At 41.5% G+C, this 18554-nt stretch overlaps 1 protein-coding gene and 1 long non-coding RNA gene across 2 annotated transcripts in view; one reads left to right on the forward strand and one right to left on the reverse strand.

Moving 5' to 3' along the window:
* MTUS2 (microtubule associated scaffold protein 2) overlaps nt 1–18554 on the forward strand; it is a 494757-nt gene that overhangs the window by 180999 nt on the left and 295204 nt on the right. The gene's annotated exons all lie outside the window — the stretch shown is intronic.
* Nucleotides 1126–6429, reverse strand: LOC115468555. The gene is made up of 3 exons (XR_003941885.1): nt 6418–6429; nt 1419–1424; nt 1126–1210 (listed from the first exon to the last, which is right to left on the reverse strand). It is a non-coding gene; the product is annotated as an uncharacterized LOC115468555 (long non-coding RNA).

Here is an 18554-nt window from a genome sequence, read left to right on the forward strand (position 1 = left end):
TTAGAAATGATAAGTAGTTGTGCCTTGTAGTGCTATAGAAATGTTGAATAGAAGTAGTAGTTAGTGCTGGCAAGGTGTGGTATGGTATTATTTTTTGGAAGCATTTATGTTCATTCAGAGAGCATGTAGTGATTCATGGAGCTTGTGTTGCTGTTACTAAGGTAACACCATATTGTGACAAATTTTGTATGCTGGATTGTAGCATAAAACCTACTAGTTCTGTGCACTTGTTGCACTTATATTCTTATGATTATGTTTGTTGTTTGATTGTAGTTGTTTTGTTCTCTCTTTTGAGCTTTCCAGAAAAGGGACTTATAAAATAATACATTGATATCTGTTGTACTAAATGATTGAATCTGGTGTTTCTATACTGTGTTCTCTGTTTGCTTTCTACAAGTGCATAATATTCTTCTTTTGTATTTTATAAACTGCAATAAATATAAAAGCAAAAACGTCAGGTAGATCTATCTGTTTTATTAATACAGATTAATAAGGCATTTAAACTTGGAGATTATATGCTAAATTGTTCTAATTAATAATTTATCTTAGTATCAGGTAGTGTTTGAGAATATTTTGTAGAATTTTGTGATGTGTATTGAGATATGCTTTCTCTTTATAGTGTAAACTAATTCAACTTAAATTTCAAGTAAACAGAACAAACATTGCAAAAATGAAACAAACCAAAACAAACCATGTGTTCATGTGTTCTGGAAAGAACACACTTCATTTAAAATATATGGACCAGATTCAGTAAATGGCACCAAAAAATAGGCACTAAGCTAGATTCTGTACATGGCGCCTAGAATCTAGACGCATCCGATAGAAGCACCTAGGTGTCTAAATTCAGATGTGATATATAGAATACACGCAGGCCATATGGATGCCCCTTAGTTTAGGCACATCCATTTATGCCAGTGAAAAGCTGGTGTAAATGGCTGCGCTTGAATCTCGGCGCATAGACCGAAATTCTGTAACCATGCTGATAGATTTAATTGATAGGCCCTGCACACCTACACTCTGCCCATGGCTCCGCCCCCTTTTTGGCTGCATTCATTGGAATCTACACTTGCCACTTTACAGAATACACCTAGCAAAGCGCACACATAAATTCTAATTATGGCCAGTTAGTTTTGATAATTGGTCATTATCAGCCAATTATCATGACTAAGTAGCTCATTAAACAGTTGAGACATGTGCGTAGATTAGGCGCCTCCACAAGCCATACACAGAATCCCAGGGTAAGCGCTATTCTATAAGGGTGCATGCCCATTATAGAATAGCACTTTGTGCTGATTGCGCCTGATTTTAGGCGCCAGACTTACACCTGTTGAAATCTGATATAAATGCTGACACCCAAGTTAGGTATGCTGAAGCAGTATTCTATAACTACATGTGCAACTTTTTGGAACTCCTCTGACAAGCCCCTGGCCACGCCTGCTTTTGAGTTAGGCGCTGTTAGACTTAGGCACCATGCCTTATAGAATAGTTCACAACCAGATGCATATACAAATTTTAATGAGTACCAATTAACATTAATAATTAATTGCAAATTAATTTGCGTGCATATCTCGGCAGCACTCCCAGATTTGGGCGCAATATATAGAATCCAGGGGTATGTGTGAGAGTCCTTTATAACCTCCTGTAAGCCAATGGACAGCTATACATTCAGCTGCTGTTGATAATTAATGCAACATTTTATTTACACCTTTTCCAGTAGTAGCACAAGGTGAGTTACATTCAGGTACTCTGATTATTTCTCTGTCCCTGGAGGGCTCATAATCTAATTTTGTAGCTGAGGCAATGGAGGGTTAAGTGATTTGCCCAAGATCACAAGGATCAGCCGTGGGATTTAACTCTGGATGTCAAGACTAGTGCTCTAACCACTAGGCTACTCCTTTAAACATAGGTGCTATCCAGAACATCTTGTGATTTAATTTCAGTAGACTCATATGTGCTCAATAATACTGCAGGCAAAGCTTACATTCAAAACAGCAAAGACTTTCTTCATACTGCAAATAACAATGCACTTATGTTTAGCAACTGCATCCTGCAGTTGTCTGTCACCTGATTCCGCTCAGAGTTTCATGAAAACTGCCCCAAGGGGTGGAGAATAATATTGTCAAGTCCAAGCTCAAAGAAAATTAGAATTCTTGCTGCTTCTGTAAAGTACCAAAATCCCCACTGCTACTTCTTCTTTAGAAGCATCTAAAATGACGCCATACTGTTCCAGCATTCCCATCAGCTTTCTTATTCACTTCCCCTGCAAATGATGTTATGAGAATTAACTTTATTGTCCCGATTTAGAACAAACAATACACATTGAAAAAAATATATATATACAGTGGTGGAAATAAGTATTTGATCCCTTGCTGATTTTGTAAGTTTGCCCACTGACAAAGACATGAGCAGCCCATAATTGAAGGGTAGGTTATTGGTAACAGTGAGAGATAGCACATCACAAATTAAATCCGGAAAATCACATTGTGGAAAGTATATGAATTTATTTGCATTCTGCAGAGGGAAATAAGTATTTAATCCCTCTGGCAAACAAGACCTAATACTTGGTGGCAAAACCCTTGTTGGCAAGCACAGCGGTCAGACGTCTTCTGTAGTTGATGATGAGGTTTGCACACATGTCAGGAGGAATTTTGGTCCACTCCTCTTTGCAGATCATCTCTAAATCATTAAGAGTTCTGGGCTGTCGCTTGGCAACTCGCAGCTTCAGCTCCCTCCATAAGTTTTCAATGGGATTAAGGTCTGGTGACTGGCTAGGCCACTCCATGACCCTAATGTGCTTCTTCCTGAGCCACTCCTTTGTTGCCTTGGCTGTATGTTTTGGGTCATTGTCGTGCTGGAAGACCCAGCCACGACCCATTTTTAAGGCCCTGGCGGAGGGAAGGAGGTTGTCACTCAGAATTGTACGGTACATGGCCCCATCCATTCTCCCATTGATGCGGTGAAGTAGTCCTGTGCCCTTAGCAGAGAAACACCCCCAAAACATAACATTTCCACCTCCATGCTTGACAGTGGGGACGGTGTTCTTTGGGTCATAGGCAGCATTTCTCTTCCTCCAAACACGGCGAGTTGAGTTCATGCCAAAGAGCTCAATTTTTGTCTCATCTGACCACAGCACCTTCTCCCAATCACTCTCGGCATCATCCAGGTGTTCACTGGCAAACTTCAGACGGGCCGTCACATGTGCCTTCCGGAGCAGGGGGACCTTGCGGGCACTGCAGGATTGCAATCCGTTATGTCGTAATGTGTTACCAATGGTTTTCGTGGTGACAGTGGTCCCAGCTGCCTTGAGATCATTGACAAGTTCCCCCCTTGTAGTTGTAGGCTGATTTCTAACCTTCCTCATGATCAAGGATACCCCACGAGGTGAGATTTTGCGTGGAGCCCCAGATCTTTGTCGATTGACAGTCATTTTGTACTTCTTCCATTTTCTTACTATGGCACCAACAGTTGTCTCCTTCTCGCCCAGCGTCTTACTGATGGTTTTGTAGCCCATTCCAGCCTTGTGCAGGTGTATGATCTTGTCTCTGACATCCTTAGACAGCTCCTTGCTCTTGGCCATTTTGTAGAGGTTAGAGTCTGACTGATTCACTGAGTCTGTGGACAGGTGTCTTTCATACAGGTGACCATTGCCGACAGCTGTCTGTCATGCAGGTAACGAGTTGATTTGGAGCATCTACCTGGTCTGTAGGGGCCAGATCTCTTACTGGTTGGTGGGGGATCAAATACTTATTTCCCTCTGCAGAATGCAAATAAATTCATATACTTTCCACAATGTGATTTTCCGGATTTAATTTGTGATGTGCTATCTCTCACTGTTACCAATAACCTACCCTTCAATTATGGGCTGCTCATGTCTTTGTCAGTGGGCAAACTTACAAAATCAGCAAGGGATCAAATACTTATTTCCACCACTGTATAATAGTTCATCTAAATATAAAAACTAACTGGTCAATAATTCAAAACAATTCCAGAAACGGCCGCTGACCTGTTAAATCGTTTGTTTGGGGCTATCCGCTAATTTTCTGCAACACTTAACTGGTTATCGCCGCTGAAAACTAACAGTTAGCACCTAAATGAAAGCTGGCTATGGGAGGGGGGGTTCAGGAGCGGAGTAAGCACTTGGCTGGTTAAGTCCGGCCACAGTAACCGCATGAATGGAACCACATAAAACACAGTCCTATCTTTATGCTGCAACCTATGGCCAGTTAAGTTTTGATTATTGTAACCTGCTTCTCACCGGCCTCCCTCTTAGCCATCTCTCTCCTCTTCAATCAGTCCAAAACTCTGCTGCGCTACTCATTTTCCGCCAAAGTCACTATGCTCACATTAGCCCTCTCCTTAAGTCACTTCACTGGCTCCCTATCCATTTCCATATTCAATTCAAACTTCTCTTATTGACCTATAAGTGCATCCGCTCTGCCGCTCCCCAGTACCTCTCCACTCTTGTCTCTCCCTACGCCCCCCCCCCTCGGGTACTCCGTTCTGTAGATAAATCTCTCTTATCTGTCCCCTTCTCCTCTACTGCTAATTCCAGGCTCCGTTCCTTTTATCTTGCTGCACCTCACACCTGGAATAGACTACCCGAGCTTGTACGTCTAGCCCTGTCTTTGGCCGTTTTCAAGTCCAAACTTAAAGCCCACCTCTTTACCACTGCTTTTGACTCCTAACCACTGCTCACTTGCCCTGTCTTTTTATCCTCACCTCTTTATTGCCTTACCCTTATTGTTCTGTCTCTTTACCATGTCTTATCTAGATTGTAAGCTCTTTGAGCAGGGACTGTCTTTTGTGTATGGTGTACAGCGCTGCATATGCCTTGTAGCGCTATAGAAATGATAAGTAGTAGTAGTAATATCAACTTAAGCGTCCATGTATTAGCCAGCGCAGCATAAACTGGATATTCAATGCCAAATCCTAGACACAGCCTGGCATTGAATATCCAGGAATAAAGCCAATGGCAGTGATCAAAAGATTCACTGCTACCGGCTAAATATTGACCCCTAAATTCTATCCATTAACCCGCCCTCTCTTCCATAAATTTTCTTTTACAAAATTCTTATGTTGTATTCTTCATGTAAAGAGAGTGTGGGTTAGTAGGCCCAATTGAGTTTCTAAATTTACACTAACTATTTTGTGTGATTTTTCTTTTCAATCAACGTGTATTGTTGATAATGATGTCATTCGCAGTGGGAATGAACAAGAACACTGCTGGCAACAGTGAAACACCATGGAGCCATTGCAGATGCCTCTATGGAAAAAGCCTAACCACAAATCCCAACACCCTCCCGGTATACACTAAACACAACCTAAACAAACCAGGAGAATAAAGTCAATCACAAATAAAGAAATTCTAAAATAATACACAGTGTATTCATCTAAGTCATATACTACCAAATTATCAAGAGACCCTTTAGAAATATAACTCACTTGTGCAGCTAACCAGAAATCTGGTTCCTAAATAGGGTGGACAAGTTTTTTTCATTCGTTGGGTCCTTCACACTGCAAATTAAGGTCCTTAACCAACCTTTTCTTCACAACAAGCAGTGTGGAAAACACACAAAACTTAACTGAATACACTTACACAAATAGCATAACATAATGTTGCAGGAATGGATGCATGAATTACCCCTATTGTTAGCAGAATCTGTGGTACTTCAGGAGTCAAGCAGCACACACCAGAATGAGGGAGAAATCTTCTTTATTTGCCAGCAAACAAAGCAGGACATCAGTTCTAGCTCTCTTCTCTCTCTCTCAGCTCTCTGGATGTTATGGCTTCTGTCTCAGCTGCTTCTCTTCTTCTGCTGTCTCTCCCTCTTCTGTCTGTTCCTTCTGACGTAAGCTGCTTCTACTCCCACTTAAATACAGTCCTAACCTCTAGTCCCCCTTACTCTCCAGATGGTAAAGAATAGATTGGTTACCTTGCCTCAGCCAATCATTACTTTAAAATATCAGTTACATAGGTTTGATATTTCTCAAACTGACCTATGACCTGGAGCCTCTCATGCTAGACATTGTGGCTCCCATCTCTTACATTTTATTATTATTCACATAATCCCAGCCATAGCTTAAACTGCTAACTGGACTCTGGCATTCATTAAGGGGTCAAGGGCCAGTCTTACTTAATAGCATACAGCTATAGTTTGTTATTACTTTCAAGACCATTCCTATACTTAGCTAATCAATCAAGGAGAAGAGAGCTGACTTCTCTGACCTCTTAGCTTCATACACTGAACCAGCTAGGACTGTAGCTAAGTCAAACCATATGCTGACCTTTTCACTGCAGCCCTACTCAGAACGTAAGGCAAAGAGTTAAACAAACATTAAATTTAAAAAGGTATTCTACATATTAACTACACAAAATACACATATTCTAAAATACACAGAATCAGTATTCCTTATAACAAATCTACATATCAAGAACTTCTAAAATTATTTCAGCTTAATCTTTTAAACTACAGCATGTCTGGCTCATGCTTTGTTCATTCATAATAGTATACAGATGTGCCAGCATTTAGCAATCCATCACTCACAAGGGGTGAAAGAAATTTCTGTCTTTGACCTTTTTAACCTTTAGCTTAGCTAAAGCTAGACTTTCAAAATAATCTGAACCATCTGGCATTCCTTCATCACTTGCAGGACTGAAGAGTTGAATTCAAACACCAAGCTTTTAAACCCCAGATTTTTAAGCAGAATTAACACTTAATATGATTTCTCAGAATTAATCAATTTCTTTTGCCCACTGCCTCAATAACACATCTTAAATGCAGCGATAGTCCTATACAATAAGTCCTAATTCTATGAGACCACAATATAGGAAAATCTCAAAGATATACTTACCTTCATGCTGCCAGTTATGGAACTCTAATACCTGACAGCACCATAATCGAAGCTCCTTGAAAAACAGAAGTCAGCAAACTGTTCTTAATGCTCAACTCCACTCATCTTTGCAGCCTCCCTGAATGCCCGACACTGAAGGCAGGGCCACCGAGAGACAGAGCCGGGCCCAGGACAGGACTGCCGCCAGCGCCCCCAGGCCCAACCCACTCAGGATGTAATCGCAGTTGCTGTCCATTCCTCTCTCGCTCATTTGGGCCACCCCTGCATTCATGTAACCAGACTTGAAAGATTGGGAGGGGGGGACTGGAGCCAAAAGTGGGAGGGGGGGGACACATTTTGTTCCACCTCCCTGCCCCATCTCTACCTTGGCTGGCAGGGGTCCTCATGCCACTGTTCTCCGCCACATTGCCTGCCCTGCTCAGTGCCCCCTCACGTCGCTCTTCCCTGGCCTCTAAGGGGGGGCCCAGCACCTGTCTTTCTCCTGGGTCCCGTCAGGAGCGGGAAAGAGACAGACCCTGGCTCCTGGCCCTCCTTGGAGGCTGGTCTGGGGGAATCTTGCCTCCCCCCCCCCCCCCCCCCCCCCCCTCAGTGGCCCTGACCAGGTTTTGAAATCTGCCTGAGGGACTCAGGTACAGCTGCCACACACTGAAAAAATGTAAATACAGACGCTACATAGCATGCTTTAGCAACCAGATTTCTGGTTAGCTGCATGGGTGAGTTATATTTCTGAGGGTCTTTTGATAATTTGGTAGTATATGACTTAGATGATTACACTGTGTATTATTTTAGAATTTCTTTATTTGTGATTGACTTTATTCCCCTTGTTTGTTTAGGTTGTGTCTAAGGAAAAGGTGGCAGCAGCAATTTTTGGCAAAGCAGCATGTAATCTTTCCAGCTCAGACCCAGGCTTTTCAGCATTCTCTCTGTTCAGGTATTTTGTTTAGGATTTGCTGAAGGGAGAGAGAGAGCGCTGAAAAGCCTGGGCCTGAGCTGGAAAGATTACATGCTGCTTTGTTAATTGTTTGCTGTTTTATTACACACAGTCTTTGAGCGTGTGTTGCTTGTTCAGCGATTCAGCGTATCATAATTATTTGTTGCTCTGTAATGCTCTAGACTCCTGAAACAGGACATTGAGCCGAAACACAGCTTGTGTTGAGTCTGGTAAAAGATCATCATTAAAATTATCCTTGCACCTTGATATTTGTTGCTTTGGTCATCTCAATTGTTTTTGTACTGCATTTATCAGAGCCCTACAGCTAGTGTAAATCTCTGTGCCACTTTTATAGCCTTTATCTGTTATTCGTAATCCCACTTTTGGTACTTTTTTGCTCATCGGGTCATGCTGTAACCACACTCTGCCCAAACTCCACCCCAGAGGCGTAGCTAGGTGGGTCGTCAGGGGAGTGGCTGCTCCCTGAAATGGACTTCCTATTTTTCACGCAATCTGTCATGTTTAAAATACACGCCAGCGCGGTCAGCTCTCTGCTCCCCCCTCGCCCTCAGCCTGGTTATGCTTCTGCTCCACCAGTGCCCTGAGCTTGCTGTCTCCATGGAGTGATAACTGTGACAATCAGAAAATTAGCAGGTGCTCAAACATCTATTTTGAAATATCCAGTGCTCCAGCATGTCTACAGTAGGAGCAAGAGGCGTGTTCCAAGAACTTCCATTTCAGGGAAATACCTGCTTACTTGCATACAAATTGCCATACTTCTCTGCCATCATGACCAAGGGGAGAAATTCAGCAAGTGGCGTTAGGGCTTTAAGTCACCCAATTTGGTCCTTAACGTGATTTAAACAACCCTAATGTTGCTTAACTAAAAATACTGCAGCGATAAAGTCACCGCAAGTTACACAGTAATGAAATGCAAACTGTGTAAATACATGTTTTGCATCTCATTACTATGGAAGGACCCTAACGTGACATGTGGTGATACACCACAAGTTGCATTAGGGCCCAGAACGCATGGTAAAATAACACCAGCTTTTTGCTGGGTTCTTTTACTGTCTGGGAGCATCAGGCTGCAACCCGGTGCTCCTGGGCCTGCAGAGCTGGTTCCCCTCAGGTCCCCAGTAACACCCCCCTCCTGACTTCAGCCCATCCCTCCAGCACACAGCCTGACATCCGAGGCTACCTTTCAAATTCATTGGTGGTCCGGGGAGGTTCAAGGGGGTCTTCAGGAGGAGCACTGCCCAATCACTCCTGCCCTGTGCTGTTCCGATTTCCAAATAGCGCCCCTAATATGATCCCTAGTAGTAGTCTCGTTATTTGGAAGCCGGAGCAGCAGAGGACAGAAACGATTAGGCATCACTGCTGCCGAAGAACCCCCCCCAGACCCCTCCTGCGGACCACCAGCGACTTTAAAAGGTAGCCCCTCTATGGGGCATGGCTTTGCTGTCCGATACTCTTGGGCCTTGGGAAAAATGCTGTTTGCGAGGTGGCTCGCAAGCAGTGTTATTCCTCTGAAATGAAATTTAGCAACCTGTTGTACCTGGGTTCCCACAGGTTGCTGAATCTTGTGGGGCATCAAGATGCATTAAAGGGCAAACCTTTACCACACATTGATGAATCCCCCACTAAATTCTTTTCCAACCCTATTTTTTTCCTCCTCAGTGTCACCTTTTCGACTCCGTGGAGACGGAAGCACGAGTGCTGTCTTTTGTCAGAAGGCAAAGTATGCGCCATCATTTCACAGGGCATACTTTTGTGTCAGTTGATACCTTACGAGGTCATTTACGCACATATGAGACCACATTCGTGTGTAAATGAGCAAAATACCTCAAAGTGGGTACAGAGTTTACCTCTTACAGTGTGTGTCCCCTTATAGAATTACCCTCTGTATGAAAACTTTTCTGTGGCATTCATTATTCAGTGAGGACGGCCATGCAAATGGATTGCTCCTTTCAAATTAGCTTCTAAATCCTAAAACTGGCTTTCCCTAAGCATGCAACTTGTTTCTTAATAGAGAACCCAAACTGCACACAGAGCTCCTGAACAACATACTTGTCTTGCCTTTTGTGTTTTCTCTGGATTGTAAATTCCATGGAGTAGGAATTCTCATTTATATGAGTCTGCATAGACCTGTGTACACCTAGTGCTGTATAAATCAAATAAATCAAAATCTTAAGTACAAACACCAAAAATGACCCACTATTAAGGCAAACAAATATATGTGAAGATGAAGCACGTAGTGTTTGAAGGAAGGAAAATGCCTCAAGGAGCTCCAGACCAACCGGTCTATTGAGCTAAAAGTGAGTGTCAGACAGCGGTGTTTAGCTGAGATGCTGTCGTTTTTCCCCAAGCATTTGGACCCTGAAGCAGCATTGCTCATCTGAGCTGGAGCAAAAGGCTGGCCAAAGTCGGTCTGGGGGATTGTTTAGAGTGCAGTTTGTGACTTCAGGACAGAGGACTGTATTTAAGTACTTTATCCTGAGGTTTTGAATGCACGTTTTTGTACATTTTTTGAAGTTGAACAGTAAATGAGGGAAGGTTTTTTCAGCCAATGATGAGGAACAGATCATCTTGATCGCTTTACTGGTTGGTCTGCAGCTCCTTGAGGCTTTTTCCTTCCTTCAAACAATAGTGCTTCATCTTCACGTATTTTTGTTTGCCTTAATAGTGGGTCATTTTTGGTGTTTGTACTTAAGGTTTTTGATTTAGTTGACTCCACATCCACCTTGGTTGTTATATAGTGGATTTAAATCAAATAAATAGAAGGGTCGATATTCAGCCGATGCCGATCAGCGTTTTGCTGATCACTGCCAGTGCTAAACCTGGAAATTCAATGCCAGGCCATGTCCAGCCACCAGCAATGAACTTCCAGGTTTACGGAGCTGGTTAAGTGCAATATTCATAACTTAACCAGCTATGAGTTATTGCATAAATTTAGGACTGACTTCCAGCTATGGGTTACTGCATAAAGATAGGACTATCTATGCGGTAAACCTGGCCGATTAATCCCTGAAATAGCCAGTTTTGAATTTAGTGGTAACCAGTTATTTTCAACGGCGCTAACCAGTTAAATGCTGCTGAAAATGACCGGTTAACCCAGAACAGGTGATTTAACCAGCCAGGAGCTCTTTCTGGGTGGTTAATTTGCTTTGACTATTTCCCACACTAATAATAATATTTGGGTATCATAAATTATTTCTGAAAAGGGGGGGTGGGAATGGGAGAAGCATGGGCGGGTCGGGGTGTGCCTAAAATTTATACGCTTTGTTCTAGAATTAGGGGGATCCACGCCTAATTTATGCATGGGGATTTACTCCAGGTTTTCATTGGTGTAAATGGGCACGCATAAATGTAGTTGCATGTCCCTGCGCTAAGCACTATTTTATAAATCACGCCTAACTGTAAGCATGGTTTATAGAATAGCACTAAGCGCAGTTATCTTTGGCGCCGATTTTTTAGGTGCGATTTATAGAATCTAGTCCTAAGTGCTTAACTAAATTAACAGACATTGATGTTCATTGACAGATATTATTTATTTACTTAAACATTTCTATACCGCACAATCCAAAAGTTCTCATCGGTTAACAAAGTATACATACATAAAATTAAAAATTTAATTCTTACAAACATTACATTTTGAACAAATTAAAACATATAAAATTCTAAATCAATTTTTTTCGGGCTTCATTCTAATTACTCAAATAACATTATTTCTGCCAACTCAGTTCTGACGTTCTGCTACCCCATACAATTGTTTAAAAGATAAGTCTACAACTCTTGCTTAAACTGTTTATTTCCTGGCATTTTTTAAGCCTTAATGGTAGGCTGTTCCACATAATAGGGCCTGCTACATAAAAAGTAGTTTCTCTGTATTCATTCAATCGCACAACCCAATGTGATGGTACCTCTAAATACACCTGCTGTGCAGACCTCAACGCTCTCGAAGGCTGATAAACATGCAATTTGCCGTTTAATGATTAGATGTTCAAGAGACTTTTATTTCCATTCTGTGCCTAGTAAAGACTCTGCAGGATTTAGTAAATGCCTGTCTCAGTGATGCAAGGTGAGTTACATTCAAGGACAGTAGGTATATTCCTGTCCCCTGAGAACATACAATCTTTTTGTACCTGAGGCAATGGAGAGTCAAATGACTTGCCCAAGGTCACAAGGAGCATTGTTGGAATTTGAATCTTGACTTTCTTGGGTTACACACTTCCTGCTGCTCTAACCATTAATCTACTCCTCCAGACCATCTCAAAGCTCTCTTCTTTTTAACAAGAATATGGTATATGCCTTTAAAATGTTTCATGAAAATGTATGTCAGTCATACCGCGCATGTGACAACATTGTGTTTATAGAATTGTCTCTAAAGTTTAACAGATGAATCATATCGTGAGAAGCCAGCTGCAAGATTATTTTTGGAACAATGAATTGGGGAGAGCATTAGAATAGCTTATTAGAGCCAAAGGGCTTGGGGATTAGCGATAGGATTTTTTTTAGGAACAAAAGATACTATTTCACAGTGAGCTACAACTCAAATAATTGCTGTTCTCTTAGTTCAGGCAAGCAGAACTATAAACAAAAACTGTGGTTGACGACTTTGATTCCTGAAAATACAGTTCATGCATTACTGTAGGTTTGTTCAAATCAAAATGAAGTGAAAAACATCTTTCTGCTAAGTACGCTGTCAAGTTTTATGTTGGGCCCATTTTTTTCTGTTTTATTTGTCCTCTTCTAGCTTTGTAGATGATTTGTTATTTTTCTACAATAAGTTTCGTCTTCTGAAATATTATTTAGTGTGCTGGCAATAAAATCAGGCTCAGAAGTCAGACCTGGATGATCTCACGTTTTTATTGCTGGGTTTTATTTCCCCATTCATTTGCTAGAGGATACGAGAAGTCATTGACATGGGATTTCTTACTGTTGGATAATTAATTCTGTGCTTTGACAACCTGTAATGGACTCAGGCAATTGGCAGGAAGCACTCACTTGCAATACCTGGCAGTCATTCATCACTGTTGGTGGGCTGAGAAAAGCATGGGAAAGTGGTAGTTTCGAATGAAATAAAAGTTCAGATGATTAGGTCTGAGTATCCATTAAGAATGTACAGTACATAGATGCTTTTAAACAATTTTGTAGCTTGTCACATTTATGCTAGTTTTACACTTCAGACCAGCTTGCTGGTCTATAAGTGCTTTGAGTGCCTTTGTTTTCTGCTCTGCACATAGTGATAGGATCGTATTTTCTTTCTAAATATGAAAGTCCACAAGCCACAAATGTGCAGAGTTTTTAAGATGCAAGTATCGGTGTTTTTGGAGAACTGTTTGATTTTATCAGCTCTAAAGACTGGGAGACTGATGTACAAATGTGGGAGACTGATGTACTAATATGTGCAGAATTGCCCAGATGGGTTCCTGGGCCATGCAAAAATGCCGTGTTCTGGACTTCACACATTTGTGCGCATATAGGGTCAGTACAAAATCCTGCGCACAATTTGACCATTCCTTTTAGCAAAGTTTCTATGCACGATGGTTTGTGCTGGTTATGAGCAGGCCTCAGCGGAATACAATCACAACATCTGAAGTTCAAAAATCAACCTATAGCATATATCAACATATAGGGTGCCTTTCGACTAAGCTGCTTAAGCAACTAGGATGGGTTTTACCAAAAGGCAGATGTTAGTACAGACCCAAGGTAATGGCTTCTACAAGTTAAGAAAACACTAGCCACCAGCAAGTTGTGCATGCTAAAACCACACCTAGCTGCTTAATGCAGTTGTAGGGGTGGTTCGGGGGCATGATATGGATGGAGTAGAGAAGTGGTCTGTTGTGACAGGTAGTGTAAGGGCCAATATGTTATTGGCTGTCACAACTGCCAATAACATAGCTACACCTACCGCCACACGAAGAGGTTTATTAAGTGCAGCTGCTTCAACCTACTGCTACTGTAGTAGTGATTCACCACTTCCCACTCTCCTGATGCTGTCCACCCATGAAGTCCCCCCACCCAGATCTTCTTCAAGATTCTTCAAGCTAATCTGATTCCAGCAAAGACCCTCCCATCTGATATGATCCCCTCCGAAGACCCCCCTGCTCCGATCTACACCAAAGACCCTCCCATCCGATCTAATTCTTCTACCAAGGAGACCCCCTCAACCAAACTAAAACCATCTCCTATGTAAAGGTCCTCTCCTCATTCTAACCTGACTCTCCACCGAACCCCCAAGAACCCATGGGACTTACCCAGTAGTAATATGTGGTGACTTAGAGGAATATGGATGGAGTAGTCCTCTCTGTTTTTGCCGTATCTGGCTCTGTGTGGAAAATGGTGCTGATGCCTCCTAGCAGTAGTCTTACAGTTAATGTGCGCGCTAATTGTAGGCGTGTTAAAAATGCACCTAGTAAACAGGGCCTTAGAGTTAGACACCAAATGCATACTTATGCTAGCGTTCTATAACAGCAGCTACGCACAATGTTGCCATTATAGAATTGGCACTTAACCCTGAATTCTATAAAAGTTGCTAAAAATTGCGCATGCAAATTTGGGTGTGCACCTAGTTTGCGCATGAAATTTAATTGAATAATGAGCTAATTAGCGCTGATAATTGGCTTGCTAACAAGCAATTATTGGCACTAATTACATTGATTGGAATATTCACATGTAATTTAGGCGCGAGTTCCAAAAGGGGGTGTGGAAATGGTAGACATTCCTAAAATTAAAGCGTGCAGTTATAGAATAAGGGGGAAATGCACATAATTTAGGCGTGAAGATTTGAACCACATTTCAGTTGGTGCCTAATGTTCAGCACAATTCCCGGGCGTAGGCGCTGTTCTATAAACCGCATCTAACTTCAAGCACAACTTATAGAATAGCGCTTTTTTTGGCACCATCTATAGAATTCACTCCCCTGTGCCCAAATTTTTGGCACCTAAGTTTTAGCACTCTGATCCAAATTGATCAACATGTGCATACTTGCACTATGGCAGGTTTGTACCTTAGACATAGGCGAATATTTGACCTGTTACACTAGCATTCTATAAAGAAAAATAAGTGCATAATTTTCTTTATAGAATAGGGTCTCCATAAGAACCTTCTTGGTGCATGTGCATTGTTACAGAATTACCCACAAACCCCTAGGTTCTATATGTGGCAACTAAAGTTGCGTGCACAACTTAATTGTTTAACAAGCCAGTAGACACTGATAATTGGCCAGTAACGAGCAATTATCAGCACTAATTGGCACTAATTAGAATTTACACTCACAGCTTTCTAAGCATATTCTGTAAAGTGGTGCGGGTAAATTCTAATGCACTGATCTCAAAAGTAGGCGTGGTCATGGGAGATTCATAGGCAGGTCATGGGTGTTCCTAGAAACTATGCGCTCTGTTATATTTAATTGGTATAAATGGTTGCACCTAAATTTAAGAGAAGGAGGAAAGTGGGAATGAAAACCAGAATTTCCAATGACAGGACCACACAAGTTCTAAAGTGAAGCAGTATTTGTGCTTCACTTTAGAACTTGTGTGGTCCTGTCTTTGGAAATTCTGGTTTTCATTCCCACTTTCCTCCTTGTCTTGAGTTTCTCCATGAGATTTCTTGAGTTCTCCATGCAAGTGGATTCTCTTTGCACCTAAATTTAGTCATGGGTCTGGGCGCTACATGTATTCTATAATCTGCGCCTAATGTTAGGCACAGGTTATAGAATAAAACTAAGCACATTTTTTTCCTTGCTGATTTTTTTCAGCGCCATATATAGAATCTAGTCCAAAGTGCCTCTATAATGTCCTTTTTTACAGCTTTTCTGTAGTAAAAAATAAATCCTCATGTATTGATTTGAAGGAAATTACTTCCCATCACAGAAGGAAAAAAATGATTCCCCATCTCGTTTTTCAAAGCCGTGTTTTGGAGTCTTACGTATGCCTGTGCATGCTGATATAGTTTACCGCTAGCAGTTAAGACTGCAACACGTAATGATCGTAGCTTTCTAGTTCTATTACTTACAAGAATATTGGACACAGAAGTTTGTCATCACTTGTTTTAAGAGCCTTCTACACAGTGCAACGCTCAGCTGAGACATCTCCAGCCTGTGTAACTGAAATTAGTCTTAGCAATTCTTTAAAATTTAGGGGAAGGGCATAAACATCTTTTGCCCTGAGGGAGCATGTTAAGGCAAAATATGTTTATGCCCTTCCCCTAAGGACCATGCGGGTCTTTATGTGCTGTCATTTACTGACGACAGTTTATTTGTTATCAACCTTAAGGTGTCTTCCCCTCCCTGTCTGAGTTTCACTCCTAGCATGTGACATGAAAATTATATAAAATACACATACTTGTTTTTGATTTGTCCTTGCTATTTCTGGGTCCTAGACTCTGCTGCATCCTTAGGGGCTGGAAATGTCCATGGTGAAATCTTGCATCCTGAAGAAAGAGCCGGGGCTTCTGTAGAAATCTGCATCCACCCAGGCTGTCACATTGTACAATTAGCAGAACCACCCTGTGAGGAATGGCTAGGTGAAGCATAGTTCTCCTTAAGACATATTCTACCTGGGCCACCTTAACAGAGTTAGGATAGGGATGACTAGTCAGGAGGGCGTGGCTAAGATCAGGAAGGATAAAACCTGTGAGTCTGAGGAAGGGAGGCCCTGGGAGAAGCTGAGGAAGCCTCTCAGACCCTGCCAGCTGAGGGGACCCCAAGAATTTTATAGCCTATAAGATAGGACTGCTCTCTGTTTTGTGTTTGCTTACTGTTTTGAATAGAGGGTTTTGTTTGTTCTTGAATCTGCCTCAATTATTGTTTAGAGACCTCTTAGTGGCCCAGATCTCAAGTACTTGCCCACGCTACACCACAGGCCTTGAATTTTGAAACGAGTATAGTATTGTCATTCTAGATGGAATGATGTGTTCTAGGGGATATTTTTGCCTGTCTCATTACATAGAGAGCTTAGCTGATTTGTCTCCTGTTCCTCACATCCCACATACACAGTTTTTTGTGTATTTGCACGTCATTACATCACCACCAAACATGGGGCTTGGAGACAATGCAGATGGAAAGGGAGTTTGGGTATAAACTAAAGCAGGGAGGAGAGGACGTAATCCTATTTCAACCTAGTGTGGAACTGAGGAACAGAAATTTGTCTGTGGGATGTTTATGGCAAAATACTGAATTGGGAAGCTGAGTTGCAGTATATCTGAAGAGTATATGGAGAGGCATTTTAAAAAGGTACATTCTCTCCCCATTGGTGTGAGCCTTAGAGATGCCGCTTAAGGAAAAGATATAGGATGGGGCTAGCAAACTTGGAGTTATGTGGACATAACTCACAACGGTCAGCCCGTGCTCTTGAGAGATCTCTCAGGAACACGAATGGTGAAGACTGGGCGCAAAATATTTGTGAAGATGTCACTATTGCTGACAAAGAAGTGTGTGCTGATGAAGTGGGTGGAAGAGGAACCGCCCACCTTGGCAATATGGTTGTGTGGATGGATTTCATGCATATGGAAAGGATGTCAGTAAAACTGGCTAAGCGCCAAGGTTGATGAGGCATATGTGAAAGCTTTGAAAAGGTTCTACGACCAATCAACCAACTGAAGCCCGAAGGGCAGTACAGGATCTAGGCTATGTAGGTGATTGGGAGGAGGGAAGGAAGGGAGAGTGAATAAGGGTATAGATGGTGAGAGTGTGAGAGGGAATGGGAGAAAGAGGTTTTGGGGGTGGGGGCATACAAAAAATGATGCAGTGAGAGACAAATGTGTAGTTTGCTGGCGAGTACCCAGGATGTAAGCTCCATTCTGTTTCATTTATTATTCCAAGTGATGAATGACAAAGTTAGATAATTGCAGTTCGTGTTTTGAAGAGTGTACATTCACTGTGTTGGATAAGAAAAATATATGAAAAGAAACAAATTACTTTTGGGTGCTTTAACTTATGTTCAGTATTTTAAGTAGGAGTTTCTTGTATTTTGTTTGTATCATAATGTGAAGTCTCCCTGTTCTACTGAAATAACTGTGGCGATCAGGAGCTTCAATGTTACTACAGTTTAAACCCAGTAAGGCAGTAATTGTCAAAGTGATGAAAATCTCACAGTGACAAACTATATAAATGGAATGCTTTTCCCGACAGATTACTGTACAAACCAATCTCATGTTTCTTTAATACGTTTTAAGATCGTAAAACTACGCATGTGTAGGTGAGAGGTAGTTGCACTATTGAATGGATTTTCAGAATAAATGTATTTCACCATAATCTTAAATTGTGTCTCTTTATGGTGCCATTTTATTTCTTGAAAATTTGATAAATAAGAAACTGGCATTCATTTCCTTGCTCTCAGTATCACACTTTCTCACAGATAGTTGAGCGTCGTTTGGCATGCCTATTATTAGCTTGCCATTGGATTTTCCGGAATTTAATAAACCACAAAAGTGAGATCCCCACCAATAATTCTGTCACAGCATGTACATATATGATTCACTGGTGCAGGCTCACACCTAAACGTAGCCAAGCTGAGTTTTTAATTTGTTTTGGTTTTAAATTGATTTTATATTCATTTCAGTTGTAATAAGTGTATGTTGTTAACCTAATCTGTGTTTTGTATACCATATTAACCCGGTCCAAAACGGTTAACAAAAAAGAAAAAAAAGAACAAAACAATTGAATACATTACAACAGTTTCCCTTCAAGTAACAATGTAAGGGGCCCTTTTACCAAGAAGCGGTGAAAAGTGGCCCACAGTAGTGTTGGCGCAAGGAATTGCCGAAT

Source organism: Microcaecilia unicolor, chromosome 4, assembly GCF_901765095.1.
Source record: "Microcaecilia unicolor chromosome 4, aMicUni1.1, whole genome shotgun sequence".
Taxonomy (NCBI): Eukaryota; Metazoa; Chordata; class Amphibia; order Gymnophiona; family Siphonopidae; genus Microcaecilia; species Microcaecilia unicolor.